Below are 16,736 nucleotides of genomic sequence, written 5' to 3'. Positions count from 1 at the left end.
CGAGAGAATGCCCGACAAACACAGAAGAAGAGGATTTGGTGTTCCCGGTGACGAGACACGTGGACACAGAGGAGGACAGGTCCACCACGGACATCCCCAATTGGACTGAAAAGGTGAAGCGGGGTGGAGCTCCAGGCGAAGGCGTGGCCGCAGTCCTGGAGGCAGTTTCAAATAAGGTCATGCACACCTTCACTGACACTCACGCTGAATACGGAGTGTTACGTCCTGGTATTTTGGGGTGTGTTTCTGTTCTGTGTTTTGTGTTGTTTGCAGGTACCTGGTGATTGTAAATTGAGCCCACCTGTACCTGCTGTGGGACAGACGGAATAAAAGGAGCCTCAGTCTTCTTCTTCGGGGCTGCGCTTGCCGTGCCATTTACCCACCCGACCTTCCTACCCTTTCCCTTTGACATCACTTCCGGTTTCCCCTGCGCTTCCCCTAGGAGGCGACGCAACTTGTTGTGTCGGCCTGCTTCGGTGTTTGTTTCTTTTTCTCCGTTTTCCTGTTTTGTTTGCCGTTATTCGTTGTAATTCGTTTCGTATGTATTTCATCTTTATTTATATATTTAGTTGTTAATAAAATACTTGTTAAAATTATCCGTTCCGTCTTAGTAGGTTTACGTTTGTGTCCTTTCTTTTGTTATGTGCCGGAGCCCCTAGACCGGCTCGTAACAGGAGACATACACACATTCCACACATCCTGCTCCCTCTGAGAAGTGATTTTTTTTCTTTCGTCATTGTAAATTGTAGTGCAGCTTTGTAAAAAAAAAAAAAAAAAATCTGATTTGTCTGCGTGAAGCACAGTGGAAGATATATTGAACAAAACAAAACAAAAAAAGGCTTCACATTCATATTGTACTGCCATTGTGGGTTTTATTTTATTGTGTTGCCACAGCATTTTGATGACCAATATGACGCTGTATTATTTTTTCATGATTTAAATGATAGCATTGAGATAACGACATTGTTCTGGTTATGACTTGAACCCAGACCAAGAGCATTTTTATTTTACCTGACTGTTACCTACATGTTTCACTGGTAAAAATCATGTTGTGATGCAACTGACTGGACTGATCTCTTTATTTACAGCTTTCTCTCCATCTGACCCCCCTGAATAAGCCCACCATCGCCCATTTTAAGATTATTGTCTCAGTTTTGGTTTGCATTTCAGTTGCATTTTGCCTCCAAATATGTTACATTTCTAGATCACATTATTAGTGAAAAAGACAAGGACCTGTCATCCAAACACCTCACATCCATTACTGTAAAACAGTTGTTGTCATTTATTGGCTTTGTTCCTACTGTAGAATGTTTGATCCAAGTTTCTCCAAGTTCTGTAAGCCTTTAACTGCCCTCACTCTCTCTAAACCGATGTCTTCTCAGGTACTGTGGAACCCCACCCACATTAGGTTTGCCCGACCCCTCCAAAAATATGGCCATATGACCTCTGTTCTCCTACAACCACACGGTGATTCGCTCCGTCCTGTAGCTTATTTTTCATGCATTCTTTTATTTTTTATGTACTGTTACAAGGTATATTTGAATGTACCAAACGAAAAGTTACTGCTATAATAGCCTCGGATTTTCAGCATGACGGAGGATGATGTTTCTACATGGGTTTTTGATGCAATTTGGATGTTACTTTATCGGCAACTGTTAATTTCAAGTCACAGCAGTATGGCATTATTCACAAATACTCCTTGTCCTTGTCCAGGCGACTATGACGAAGCTGGCGTGATTCTGCTTTCCTACCCTTCCTTACCCACAGTGGTATAAATATGCTTGTGAACTTACTAACGGTGGGAGTTCTCTTGCGAGCCCCCCCAAATAAATAAACTTGGATAAATTCAAGTGACTTTCTTCATTTGCAGCTCCCCAGATGGGAAAATTCCCACCACAATATACATGTAAATAAAAGACAAATTTTTATTGTGATGATGTCCCAGTACATGTTCAGGTTCCTGCATCGCTCAGAGCGCGGCTTCCGTCTGGCGTCAATGCGCCTTGTCAATGCTCTATCGGTTCCACGCATGCGCACTACGAAAGCAGTCATGCGCCAGTATTTCTACCAGCACCTTTACTCTCAGTTGGAACGTGGTAGAAAATATCGATCCAATACTGATACCAACTTGGTATCGATAGTATGGATATTTAGGATCAATTCGCACATTCCTAATATTTATATAGTCGGAGGAAAGTATTCAGACCCACTTCAATTTTTCACTCGTTATATTGCATTTAAGTCAATTTTTCACACAGCACCCCCATATTGACAGAAAAATGCAGTATTGTTGACATTTTTGCAGATTTATTAACAAAGAAAAACTGAAATATCACATGGTCCTAAGTATTCAACTCTGGTTCTGTCCATTTCTTCTGATCTTGAGATGGTTCTACACCTTCATTTAAGTCACGCTGTGTTTATACTGATTGGACTTGATTAAGAAAGCCACACCCCTGTCTATATAAGACCTTACGGCTCACGATGCATGTCAGAGCAAATGATAATGGTGACTACAAAGGAACCGGTGTTACTTCCAGAGGCGGCAGAACATATGGGAGACAGGTGTGGAACAGCATAAAGTGGAAACTAGCAACTGTTCCAAAACAAAAAAGATGACGCAAGCTGTGGGGTCTTTGTCATGCAGGTACAACTATTACACTGCGGTTTCATATTGTGTGCATTTCATTTATTATAGATGGCGAAGAGGCAGTGAAAGCTTTTCTGCAAACATCCACCTCATTTTGCATAAATCCATCACAGATTGATATATTGATTGATTTCCTAATCTCAGGGAGGAAATGGCAGAGGAACTACTGTCTGCACCAGGTCATTATAACAGTTATCTGTGTACGTACACTGCACAAATGATGTCTGTAAATATTATTCAATTAAAGTTGCAGACTACAGTAACTACTGTAAAACTCTGAAATGTGTGTCTCTACTAATCTGTGACATGAGTTACATGTTATACAAGTTAAGTTTTCTGTTATGTAACAAAGAGTATTGAACCTTGGATTTCATTTCATTACAGACCAAATGTGACGTTTGTGGACAGTGGTTCCATGATCTCTGCATTGCCCAAAGCCAGACGGCACAATCTGATATGTGGCAAAGTCTGTTGTGTGAACTACAGTTGGCCAAATATTGATTAATTGGTCCACAGAGCATGATGATGTGGCAAAATTAATTTGCAGTTTTAAAGTACTCAAATTTTCTGTATTTCTGTGTCCAGTAGGACTCTTTGAGGACACTTTGATACTAGAATGCACTAGAACCCTGCAGCTGTGACCCTGGGTTTCCCTATATAGAACGAGCAAGCTTGGCCACTGGTACAAAGATGAAAGCAAGCATGAAACATTTATTCATAAAACTCTACACTCGTACTGAAACTATATCAGCAAGTCCTGGCATCATAATAACATGTTAATCGTATAAAGCACTGAGCACAAATAAAACTTGAAGTACATCGCAGTTGGTTTAAGTTGGGGACGGTACTTTGCTCACTGGCACCTCGGCAGATCGGGATTCGGTCGGGCAACCTTCTGATTACGGGGCCGCTTCCTTAACCGCTTGGCCACCACTGCCCGACATATCAAATATAAACGTACACTCCGGTACTGAAACTGAGGGTATAAAAAGGTCACAAACAGCGCAGTAGCTACCAGCTGAACGGCGGCGCCACGTCTCAGCAAGGATTAGCACTTATCATAGCACGGACCGCGCTTCCGGCGGCATTTCCCTCGGCACAGGCACCAGGCGACACCCGGGCCTGGGAGCCTGCTCTCCGCAGCAGTCCGCTCATCATGGAGGTTAGTAGGATAGCGACGCTGGAGGAATATTTCCCATTGCAGACATGGACTTTGTTTTTTGGCGTTCTGAGACAAAACCGTACACAATAACACCATTTAAAATTCGGAGCTACCGCCGCACCGCCATCTTGGTCCTGATGTGAGTCCTTATTGACTAAAGCAAGTGGCATTTATCGTATCGTATATCGCAGTATTGATCTCAGTAATAAAGGGTCTTAAATTAGATGAAAGTGGCCTTCAATCTGGCCTTTTTTAAACATGCAGAAACCCTGATTCAAGAAGTTAAATGCGACCAATCAGAGATGGCCATTTTCGACCAATCAGAGATGGCCATTTTCGACCAATCAGAGATGGCCATTTTCGACCAATCAATGTAGTCCTTCAATCAGATTCGACCAATAAAATAGATGCGATCTGATGACATCTTCACCTGAATAGTATATAAGGGTCTGCAACGTGAAGGGGGGAGTAAGTGTTGGCTGAGCACTGGCAATTCAAAGAGCTCCAGCAAATTCTTCAAGGATTAGTTCTAGGAATAAAGAAGTTACTAATTATTGCTTATACAGTTCAGGAGAAATGGAGAAACCAGAAAATAAGGCTGATGCTGTACTGCAGCAGCAAAGCCAGGCGGCTGTGCAGCTATCGTCTGCTGACAAACAACTGGTTGATCTTCTTAAGAGTTATGATATCCCAGTCAAAGACCCCCTTGAGGACTATGTGTTTCTGAAATGCATTGGTAAGGGATACTATGGCAAGATATTCAAGGCCAGGAACCGGCAGACAGGACAGCTGGTTGCAGTGAAGATCCTGGAGTGCACACCTGAGAACCCTGAGGGAGCCATAATAGAGAGTAACTTCTTGCAGTTTTTCGAGCACCAAAATGTCATCAGAATGGTGGGGAAATGTCACTGGGAGAACCAGCTCTACATATTCACAGAACTCTGTGGGAAAGGGGATTTATGCACCCTCCGGACTAAGACAGGGGCCTATAAAGAAACTGAAATTGCATTTGTGACCAAAAAGGTGCTTGAAGGTCTTCACCACATTCACAGTAACGGGTATTTGCACTCTGACATCAGACCCCAAAATATTTTGATCAGTGATGCTGGTGAAGTGAAGATAGCCGACTTGGGTGACGTGACCCATGAAAGTCTAGCGACTGAAATTTACGGCAGATATGGCTACATGGCGCCTGAGATGGTGAAGGTAGATCGAGAGGATGCCTACGATCAGAAAGTTGACATATGGTCCCTGGGAATGATGATGATCAATATGGCTGAGGGCAAACCCGCCCTGACTTTTGAAAACATACATTTGACCACTGAGCACTGGGTCACCAGTGAGCCCCCAACAATTAAGAAGAAAAAGAAGTGGTCTGGATCATTCCACGACTTTGTGCAAGCCGCCCTGAGTAAGGACCCTACGATGAGGCCAACTGCAGAGGAGCTTCTGCAGCACGACTTCGTCCGCGACCTGAAGTGCAAACCACATCCGTTTGTAAAACGCCTGCGGCAGGGCAAGTTCCGGAAAGCCATCAGGAAGTTTTTCCGTAGATGAAGACAGGAACAGGGACACGTAGAGGTTACAGTTCCGGATTCTGCCTTGCTTATGTCCAGCATGCCAGGACGCATGGACTGACTTCATTTACTCTGGACACTCTACACTTCAACCTTGAGACTGAAATACTAGCCTTAAGAATGTCAAAGTCAGCCGGTGTATGTACAAATGTAATGTACAAATGTAAATATCAAATAAAACAGTCAAAAATAGTTATTTGTGCGTGTGTGTTCCTTTTGTTATGCATACTACAAGAAAAATCTATTTTTAAAAAAATCTTTGGATACAAATGAAACTCTTAACATAAATATAATAGAATTAAGTCAGTGAGAGATGTTGACTACATATTGACTGTAGTTTATTGTTTCGAAATGAAACATGCACATGTGAATGAATCCATCTTTGTACATTCACTTCATATTTTCCGTACGCCTGCATGTGCCGAACTGTGGAGACACTCCGGGTTAAGTGTCTTGCTCAGGGACACAATGGTAGTAAGTGGGGTTTTATTAATTAATTCTACCAAACGTCATCACACGGAACATATTTATGTACAAAAATGTCATCCACGATAAGTTTAACTATCAATCATCACCACCCCTTCTATTCACGCTCGCTCGTTCATTCTCTCTTTTGTTCAATTTGATCTTTCTTGTTTCAGATTTGAACGTAAACCCAGAGGCCATCTTTGATGTTACAGTAGTAGTACAGTAGCCCCATGCTTAGCACGAAACACCAGCTTGAAAATATGGCCCTTAAAAACACCCGATACCAGACATAAAACTTTTAAAATTTCATTTCAGTTTATTTTATTGTTTTTTGCATTGTGACTAACTGAGGTTGCATGCCTTACTGTGGGCGCTGGACTGGGCATGGGGTGCTGACACATCGTGCATCGTGGAGTGTGATGTTTTAAGTCACAATGATATCCTGTTTCTCTCTGTCACAGGGGGTCCATGACCAGCCTGGAGTCCAGCCACAGCGGCTTCTCCAGCACCACCTCCTCCAACCAATCGCAGTCCAGCTCCATGATCTCCAGGTAGAGCCGGAGGCGAGGAGAACAGGAGAGCCTCCCCGCACATGATCTCCTGACATAGTCCTAGTTTTTTCACCACCACCTTCCCCTGGGCGACGTACAAGGCATTTCAAATGCATACTGGACAAAAGCAATATATTCCTCCCAAAAGAGCTGCCCTGTGACTGACGCCGAAACAGGACGCGCTGTTACACGTGCTCCCGCACGGATGTACTGTAAACGCTTGCACAAGGGTCCACACGGAACGGCCATATCACCAGTCAAAGGCTTTGTCTGCTGGGTTTGTGTTTAGTTTTTTTTAAAGGTCAAGTGTGAATTCTGTAGATATGGTGAAGAGGTATGTGCTTAGAAGCAATAAGTTTCTACTGTTAAATATTTTGTCAGGAATCGTGTTACTGAGGAGGTGTGTGTGTGTGAGAGAGAGAGAGAGAGAGAAATTGTCATGGCCACCTGCCTCGGCATCCACAGTCAATGTGCTACTGATCAAGCAGCCAATGAGGCGCCTGTTTGTTCACACTAAAATAGAAGAAAACCAGGCGTGATGCTTCTGTCGTGTGTGTGTGTGTGTGTGTGTGTGTATATGTATATGTATAACGCGGTCTCCCTGTATGTTGTTAAACCCCAATATATATATTTGGATCAAATTGTGCAGAGGTGTCGGGCTGGGTTGCCAGATCCTAAATCCTGAAGTATCTTGCAGCGTCTTAAAATAATCGTGGACACGCAATTTCCATTCTGACGTTGCTCAGAAACTCTGCTTCAGTAACTCATATCATCATAAACTGCTTTTACATGAAAAGCCACCAAAACCTTGACTTTTTGCCTCCCCCATTAACGAGACGTAGTTCCATAAAAACGTGGTTTATTGAGAGAAAGAGTGAAACTGTAAGACCAGGAAAATCACATGCTGAAGATGCTGAGCGAAAGGGAGAGAATGCTAGAACTCAAAAAGCAGGAACTGCCGCGCTCAGATTCCGCTGAAACGACCTTCGTCTCTCAGTACGCATTACCCACAGCTGCCGGTAGGTGGAGACGGACGCCACAACAAACACTAACAAATATAGAAATAATCTAAATCTAAGAGGCAAATTGAAAATTATTCAAATTACTGTGAATAAAATTAAATAGAATATTGAACTGCACACTCAAAATTGTCTAGTCAGTTACAAAATCCTCAAAAAATCCTCGTTATGTATCGTCATCTCGACCGTTTTTTATTTTGTAGATTACGCCCTTGGTTTTTGTCCAATCAGATTTGTGGAACTCTCATGTGATTTGCTGTTTAAAATGCAAATAGTACTCTCTTGGTTTGTCCAATCAGATTTTTGGAACTCTCATGTGATTGGCTGTTAAAATTATGAAATTATGACGTCACTCTATTGTATAAATACCTGCGAGTTCAGACGCGCATCATCAAGTGGAAGTAACAGGAGCAGCGGGACCGAGGACCGAACGGAGAGGAAGATTACAGGATCCCCGCGACCCCCGTGCACGACGGCGAGGATTCATGGACAAACAAGTGGAACGCGCGACTGACGGAGACGAGTCCTGGATACATTCGAGGGTAAAAATAACAAAAAAAAAAGTTCGTCATCAACTTATTTTTACGGCGAATCACCAGAACCGTCCAGACTTCCCGCCAACTAACCGTCCGGTCTCTGAACAAGTAAAACACCCCGCTTCACCTCACAAAAATGCAGGTTTTATTTCCCAGCCGTACACGAGGACCCCCTCGACCGCCCACTGCCCGGTGAAGTGCAACATGGAGACGCCCAGCACGAATACGAGGAGCCCTCACGACCGAGGAATCAGGTAGAATTACGAGAAGTGGCGTCAGGATGAGATAAAAACAACCAGGTCAGGTGGAGGACAGACTTTAAAAAAGAGGTGAATTGGGGGACAAGGCTGTGAGGTTTATAGAGGAGGTGAAGTCAGATCAGTTTTCAGAGCTCCTGAAGTCCATCTTTGTATTGGTCTCTTATGCAAATATATGAATCTCGACTGTGTTTACTGTCTACTTATAAGCTCAGTTCGTAGATTGTGTAGTATTAATAAAGGGTATTTTTGTAATTCTGAAGCTAGTTTATTTTAAGCCTATTCTCAGGATTGTGTATTATTACAGTTGTTTGGTGTCAGTTAAGCTTAATATTGTGTTTTGTGTATATTATCAATTTGGCTTCCCTGAAGTGTGAATTAGTGTGAAGGGCTTAGTGACTTTAAAGTGAAGGTGAAGTCAGATCAGTCTTCTTTTCTAATGGCCTCTATGGAAAGGTATGAATCTCTACTTTGTTTAGTGTCTATTTATGAGCTCAGTTGCAGGACTGTGTAGTATTAATATTTGTGTGGTATCTATCAAGTGAAATATTGTGTTTTGTGTAGCATTAACAATTATGGGGTAGTAAATATGTATTTCAGAAATAAGTGAGATAAGTTAGTGTGAAAACAGGAATGCATTTAGGTAAATATAGATGTATGCAGGCACGTGAAGTGTGTATTTTGTATTATTAATAATTGTGGTCTGTATTATAAGTATTACTGTTTTGTATAGGTATAAATATTTTTTCTCTCTTTATTGTAACTGTTTAGTCAGATCAGTCTTTAGATTTCTTGATATCCACTTTTATATTGGTCTTTTCTGTAAATGTCTTACTTTCAATGTTTTTTACTTTATTGATGAGTGCTTTTGCAGGATTGAGGCAGGTAAGTATGTATTTCAGAAATAAGTAGTTAGGTTAGTGTGAAAACAGGAATGCATTTAGGTAAATATATATGTATGCAGGCAGGTGAATTGTGTATTTTGTATTTTTAATAATTGTGGTGTGTAATATAAGTATTACTGCTTTGTAAAGGTATGAATCTTTTTTTTGTTTTCTTGTAACTGTGTATTCAGATCAGTCTTTAGATTGCTTGATATCCACTTTTATATTGGTCTTTTCTGCAAAGGACTTAGTTTCAATGTTTTTTTCCTTATTGATTAGCTCATTTGCACAATTGAGGTAGGTAAGTATGTTTTTCAGAATAAAGTGAGGTAAGTTAGTGTGAAAGCAGGAATGCATTTAAGCAAATATAGTTGTATGCAGGCAGGTAAGTGTGGATTTTGTGTTATTAATAATTGTGGTGTGTATTATTAGTATTACTGTTTTGTAAAGGTATGATTTTTTTTTCTCTTTCTTGTAACTGTGTAGTAAGATCAGTCTTTAGATTGCTTGATATCCACTTTTGTATTGGTCTTTTCCTTATAGGTTTTCATTTCAATGTTTTTTGCTTTATTGATTAGCGCATTTGCAGGATTGAGGCAGGTAAGTATGTATTTCAGAAAAAAGTGAGGTAAGTTAGTGTGAAAACAGGAATGAATTTAGGTAAATATAGTTGTATACAGGCAGGTAAGAGTGGATTTTGTGTTATTAATAATTGTGGTGTGTATTATTAGTATTACTGTTTTGTAAAGGTATGATATTTTTTTCTCTTTCTTGTAACTGTGTAGTAAGATTAGTCTTTAGATTGCTTGATATCCACTTTTATATTGATATTTTCTGTAAAGGTCTTCATTTCAATGTTTTTTGCTTTATTGATTAACTCATTTGCAGGATTGAGGCAGGTAAATATGTATTTCAGAATAAAGTGAGGTAAGTTAGTGTGAAAGCAGGAATGCATTTAGGTAAATATAGTTGTATGCAGGCACGTAAGTGTGGGTTTTGTATTATTAATAATTGTGTGTATTAGGATTATTTTTGTTTTGTAAAGGTATGAATCTTTTTTTTCTCTTTTTCTTGTAACTGTGTAGTCAGATCAGTGTTTAGATTGCTTGATATCCACTTTTGTATTGGTCTTTTCTGTAAATGTCTTACTTTCAATGTTTTTTACTTTATTGATTAGTGCTTTTGTAGGATTGAGGCAGGTAAGTATGTATTTCACAAATAAGTTAGGTAGGTTAGTTTGAAAACAGGAATGCATTTAGGTAAATATATATGTATGCAGGCAGGTGAAGTGTGTATTTTGTATTTTTAATAATTGTGGTGTGTAATATGAGTATTACTGCTTTGTAAAGGTATTAATCTTTTTGTTTTCTTGTAACTGTAGTCAGATCAGTCTTAAGATTGCTTGATATCCACTTTTATATTGTTCTTTTCTGTATAGGTTTTAATTTCATGGTTTTTGCTTTAATGATTAGCACATTTGCAGGTTTGAGGCATGTAAATATCTATTTTAGAAATAAGTGAGGTAAATATGTATTTCAGAAAAAGTGAGGAAAGTTAGTGTGAAAACAGGAATACATTTAGGTAAATATAGTTTTATGCAGGCAGGTAAGTGTGGATTTTGTATTAATAATTGTGGTGTGTATTATGAATATTACTGTTTCGTAAAGGTATGAATCTTTTTTTTTTTTTCTTGTAACTGTGTAGTAAGATAAGTCTTTAGATTGCTTGATATCTACTTTTATATTGGTCTTTTTTTGTAAAGGTCTTCATTTCAATGTTTTTTGCTTTATTGATTAGCGCATTTGCAGGATTGAGGAACGTAAATATGTATTTCAGAAAAAAAGTGAGGTAGGTTAGTGTGAAAACAGGAATGCATTTAGGTAAATATAGATGTATGCAAGCAGGTAAAGTGTGTATTTTGTATTATTAATAATTGTGGTGTGTATTATTGTTATTACTGTTTTGTAAAGGTATTAATCTTTTTTTTTTCTCTTTCTTGTAACTATGTAGTAAGATCGGTCTTCAGATTGCTTGATATCCACTTTTGTATTGGTCTTTTCTGTATAGGTTTTAATTTCAATGTTTTTTGCTGTATTAATTAGCTCATTTGCAGGATGAGGCAGGTAAGTATGTATTTCAGAAAAAAGTGAGGTAGGTTAGTGTGAAAACAGGAATGCATTTAGGTAAATATAGTTGTATGCAGGTAGATAAAGTGTGTATTTTGTGTTGTTAATAATGGTGGTGTGTATTATGAGGATTTATGTTTTGTAAAGGTATGAATCTTTTATTTGTCTTTGTTGTAACTTTGTATTCAGATCAGTCTTTAGATTGCTTGATATCCACTTTTATATTGCTATTTTCTGTAAAGGTCTTAATTTCAATGTTTTTTGCTTTATTGATTAGCTCATTTGCACAATTGAGGCAGGTAAGTATGTATTTCAGAAAAACGTGAGGTAGGTTAGTGTGAAAACAGGAATGCATTTAGGTAAATATAGATGTATGCTGGCAGGTAAGTGTGTATTTTGTGTTATTAATAATTGTGGTGTGTATTTTGAGTATTTTATGTTTTGTAAAGGTATGAATCTTTTTTTTTTCTCTTTTTTATAACTTTAGTCAGATCAGTCTTTAGAATGCTTGATATTCACTTTTGTATTGTTTTTTTCTGTAAAGGTCTTCATTTCAATGTTTTTTGCTTTATTGATTAGCTCATTTGCATGATTGAGGCAGGTAAGTATGTATTTCAGAAAAAAGTGAGGTAGGTTAGTGTGAAAACAGGAATGCATTTAGTTAAATATAGATGTATGCAAGCAGGTAAAGTGTGTATTTTGTATTATTAATAATTGTGGTGTGTATTATTATTATTACTGTTTTGTAAAGGTATTAATCTTTTTTTTTTCTCTTTCTTGTAACTATGTAGTAAGATCGGTCTTCAGATTGCTTGATATCCACTTTTGTATTGGTCATTTCTGTATAGGTTTTAATTTCAATGTTTTTTGCTTTATTGATTAGCGCATTTGCAGGATTGAGGCAGGTAAATATGTATTTCAGAAATAAGTGAGGTAAGTATGTATTTTAGAAAAAAGTGAGGTAAGTTAGTGTGAACAGGAATGCATTTAGGTAAATATAGTTGTATGCAGGCAGGTAAAGTGTGGATTTTGTGTCATTAATAATTGTGGTGTGTATTATGAGTATTTATGTTTTCTAAAGGTATGAATATTTTTTTCCTATTTTCCTTGTAACTGTGTAGTCAGGTCAGATTTCTTGATATCCACTTTTATATTGGTCTTTTCTTGCAGGATTGAGGCAGGTAAGTGTGGATTTTGTATTATTATTAATTGTGGTGTGTATTATGAGTGTTTATGTTTTGTAAAGGTATGATTTTTTTTCTTTTTCTTGTAACTAGGTAGTCAGATCAGTCTTTAGATTGCTTGATATTTACTTTTATATTGGTCTTTTCTGCAAAGGTCTTAATTCCAATGTTTTTTGCTTTATTGATTAGGTCATTTGCAGGATTGAGGAACGTAAATATGTATTTCAGAAAAAAAGTGAGGTAAGTTAGTGTGAAAACAGGAATGCATTTAGGTAAATATAGTTGTATGCAGGTAGATAAAGTGTTGATTTTGTGATGTTAATAATGGTGGTGTGTATTATGAGTATGTTTTGTAAAGGTATGAATATTTTTTTTCTATTTTTCTTGTAACTGTGTAGTCAGGTCAGATTTCTTGATATCCACTTTTATATTGGTCTTTTCTGTAAAGGTCTTCATTTCAATGTTTTTTTGCTTTTGATTAGCTCATTTGCAGGATTGAGGCAGGTAAGTATGTATTTCAGAAAAAAGTGAGGTAGGTTAGTGTGAAAACAGGAATGCATTTAGGTAAATATAGATGTATGCTGGCAGGTAATTGTGTATTTTGTGTTATTAATAATTGTGGTGTGTATTATGAGTATTTTATGTTTTGAAAATGGGAATTAATCTTTTTTTTTTCTCTTTGTCTTGTAACTGTGTAGGCAGAAATTTAGATTGCTTTATATCCACTTTTGTATTGGTCTTTTCTGTATAGGTTTTAATTTCAATGTTTTTTGCTTTATTAATTAGCTCATTTGCAGGTTGGGGCAGGTAAGTATGTATTTCAGAAAAAAGTGAGGTAGGTTAGTGTGAAAACAGGAATGCATTTAGGTAAATATAGATGTATGCAAGCAGGTAAAGTGTGTATTTTGTATTATTAATAATTGTGGTGTGTATTATTGTTATTACTGTTTTGTAAAAGTATTAATCTTTTTTTTTTCTCTTTCTCGTAACTATGTAGTAAGATCGGTCTTCAGATTGCTTGATATCCACTTTTGTATTGGTCTTTTCTGTATAGGTTTTAATTTCAATGTTTTTTGCTGTATTAATTAGCTCATTTGCAGGATGAGGCAGGTATGTATGTATTTCAGAAAAAAGTGAGGTAGGTTAGTATGAAAACAGGAATGCATTTAGGTAAATATAAATGTATGCAAGCAGGTAAAGTGTGTATTTTGTATTATTAATAATTGTGGTGTGTATTATGAGGATTTATGTTTTGTAAAGGTATGAATCTTTTATTTGTTTTTGTTGTAACTTTGTATTCAGATCAGTCTTTAGATTGCTTGATATCCACTTTTATATTGCTATTTTCTGTAAAGGTCTTAATTTCAATGTTTTTTGCTTTATTGATTAGCTCATTTGCACAATTGAGGCAGGTAAGTATGTATTTCAGAAAAACGTGAGGTAGGTTAGTGTGAAAACAGGAATGCATTTAGGTAAATATAGTTGTATGCAGGCAGGTAAGTGTTGATTTTTTATTATTAATAATTGTGTGTATTATTCATATGGATGTTTTGTAAAGGTCTGAATCTTTTTTTTGTCTTTCTTGTAACTTTGTATTCAGATCAGTCTTTATATTGCTTGATATCCACTTTTATATTGGTCTTTTCTGTAAAGGTCTTAATTTCATTGTTTGTTTTTTTTCAATGTTTTTTGCATATTGATTAGCTCATTTGTAGGATTGAGGCAGGTAAGTATGTATTTCAGAAAAAAGTGAGGTAGGTTAGTGTGAAAACAGGAATGCATTTAGGTAAATATCGATGTATGCTGGCAGGTAAGTGTGTATTTTGTGTTATTAATAATTGTGGTGTGTATTATGAGTATTTTATGTTTTGTAAAGGTATGAATCTTTTTTTTTCTCTTTGTCTTGTAACTGTGTAGGCAGATATTTAGACTGCTTTATATGCACTTTTGTATTGGTCTTTTCTGTATAGGTTTTAATTTCAATTTTTTTGCTGTATTAATTAGCTCATTTGCAGGATTGAGGCAGGTAAATATGTATTTCAGAAAAAAGTGAGGTAGGTTAGTGTGAAAACAGGAATGCATTTAGTTAAATATAGATGTATGCAAGCAGGTAAAGTGTGTATTTTGTATTATTAATAATTGTGGTGTGTATTATTATTATTACTGTTTTGTAAAGGTATTAATCTTTTTTTTTTCTTTTTCTTGTAACTAGGTAGTCAGATCAGTCTTTAGATTGCTTGATATTTACTTTTATATTGGTCTTTTCTGCAAAGGTCTTAATTTCAATGTTTTTTGCTTTATTAATTAGCTCATTTGCAGGATTGAGGCAGGTAAATATGTATTTCAGAAAAAAGTGTGGCAAATTAGTCTGAAAACAGGAATGCATTTAGGTAAATATAGATGTATGCAAGCAGGTAAAGTTTTTATTTTGTATTATTAATAAGTGTGTGTATTATGAGTATTTATGTTTTGTAAAGGTATGAATCTTTTTTTTCCCTCTTTTTTATAACTGTTTAGTCAGATCAGTGTTTAGATTGCTTGATATTCACTTTTGTATTGGTCTTTTCTGTAAATGTCTTACTTTCAATGTTTTTTACTTTATTGATTAGTGCTTTTGTAGGATTGAGGCAGGTAAGTATGTATTTCACAAATAAGTTAGGTAGGTTAGTGTGAAAACAGGAATGCATTTAGGTAAATATATATGTATGCAGGCAGGTGAAGTGTGTATTTTGTATTTTTAATAATTGTGGTGTGTAATATTAGTATTACTGCTTTGTAAAGGTATTAATCTTTTTGTTTTCTTGTAACTGTGTAGTCAGATCAGTCTTAAGATTGCTTGATATCCACTTTTATATTGTTCTTTTCTGTATAGGTTTTAATTTCAGGGTTTTTGCTTTATTGATTAGCGCATTTGCAGGATTGAGGCAGGTAAATATGTATTTCCGAAAAAAAGTGGGGTAAGTTAGTGTGAAAACAGGAATACATTTAGGTAAATATAGTTGTATGCAGGCAGGTAAGTCTGGAATTTTTATTATTAATAATTGTGGTGTGTATTATGAGTGTTTATGTTTTGTAAAGGTATGAATCTTTTTTTTTTCTCTTTCTTGTAACTGTGTTTTCAGATCAGTCTTAAGATTGCTTGATATCCACTTTTATATTGGTCTTTTCTGCAAAGGTCTTAAATTCAATGTTTTTTACTTTATTGATTAGCTCATTTGCAGGATTGAGGCAGGTAAGTATGTATTTCAGAAAAAAACGTGAGGTAGGTTAGTGTGAAAACAGGAATGCATTTTGGTAAATATAGATGTATGCAGGCAGGTAAGTGTGGATTTTTTATTATTATTAATTGTTGTATGTGTTATTGTGAGTATTTTTGTTTTGTAAAGGTATGAATCTTTCTTTTGTCTTTCTTTTAACTGTTTAGTCAGATTAGTCTTTAGATTGCTTGATATTTACTTTTATATTGGTCTTTTCTGTAAAGGTCTTAATTTCAATGTTTTTTCCTTTATTGATTAGCTCATTTGCAGGATGAGGCAGGTATGTATGTATTTCACAAATAAGTGAGGTAGGTTAGTGTAAAAACAGGAATGCATTTAGGTAAATATATATGTATGCAGGCAGGTAAATTGTGTATTTTGTATTTTTAATAATTGTGGTGTGTAATATAAGTATTACTGCTTTGTAAAGGTATTAATCTTTTTTCTCTTTCTTGTAACTATGTAGTAAGATTGGTATTCAGATTGCTTGATATCCACTTTTGTATTGGTCTTTTCTGTATAGGTTTTAATTTCAATGTTTTTTGCTTTATTGATTAGCGCATTTGCAGGATTGAGGCAGGTAAATATGTATTTCAGAAATAAGTGAGGTAAGTTAGTGTGAAAACAGGAATGCATTTAGGTAAATATAGTTGTATGCAGGTAGATAAAGTGTGTATTTTGTGTTGTTAATAATGGTGGTGTGTATTATGAGGATTTATGTTTTGTAAAGGTATGAATCTTTTATTTGTCTTTGTTGTAACTTTGTATTCAGATCAGTCTTTAGATTGCTTGATATCCACTTTTATATTGCTATTTTCTGTAAAGGTCTTAATTTCAATGTTTTTTGCTTTATTGATTAGCTCATTTGCACGATTGAGGCAGGTAAGTATGTATTTCAGAAAAAAGTGAGGTAAGTTAGTGTGAAAACAGGAATGCATTTAGGTAAATATAGTTGTATGCAGGCAGGTGAAGTGTGTATTTTGTATGATTAATAATTGTCTGTATTATTAGTATTACTATTTTGTAAAGGTATGAATCTTTTTTTTTTCTCTTTTTCTTGTAACT

At 36.4% G+C, this 16,736-nt stretch overlaps 1 long non-coding RNA gene across 1 annotated transcript; it reads left to right on the top strand.

Annotated features, from left to right (window-relative positions):
- Positions 1 to 10,909: 10,909 nt before the first annotated feature.
- Positions 10,910 to 12,350, top strand: LOC114799980 (uncharacterized). The gene is made up of 3 exons (XR_003751306.1): positions 10,910 to 10,952; positions 11,207 to 11,227; positions 11,832 to 12,350. It is a non-coding gene; the product is annotated as an uncharacterized LOC114799980 (long non-coding RNA).
- Positions 12,351 to 16,736: the final 4,386 nt, after the last annotated feature.

Source organism: Denticeps clupeoides, chromosome 11 (genome assembly GCF_900700375.1).
Source record: "Denticeps clupeoides chromosome 11, fDenClu1.1, whole genome shotgun sequence".
Lineage (NCBI taxonomy): Eukaryota > Metazoa > Chordata > Actinopteri > Clupeiformes > Denticipitidae > Denticeps > Denticeps clupeoides.
This window is presented reverse-complemented; position numbering and strand designations above follow the sequence as displayed.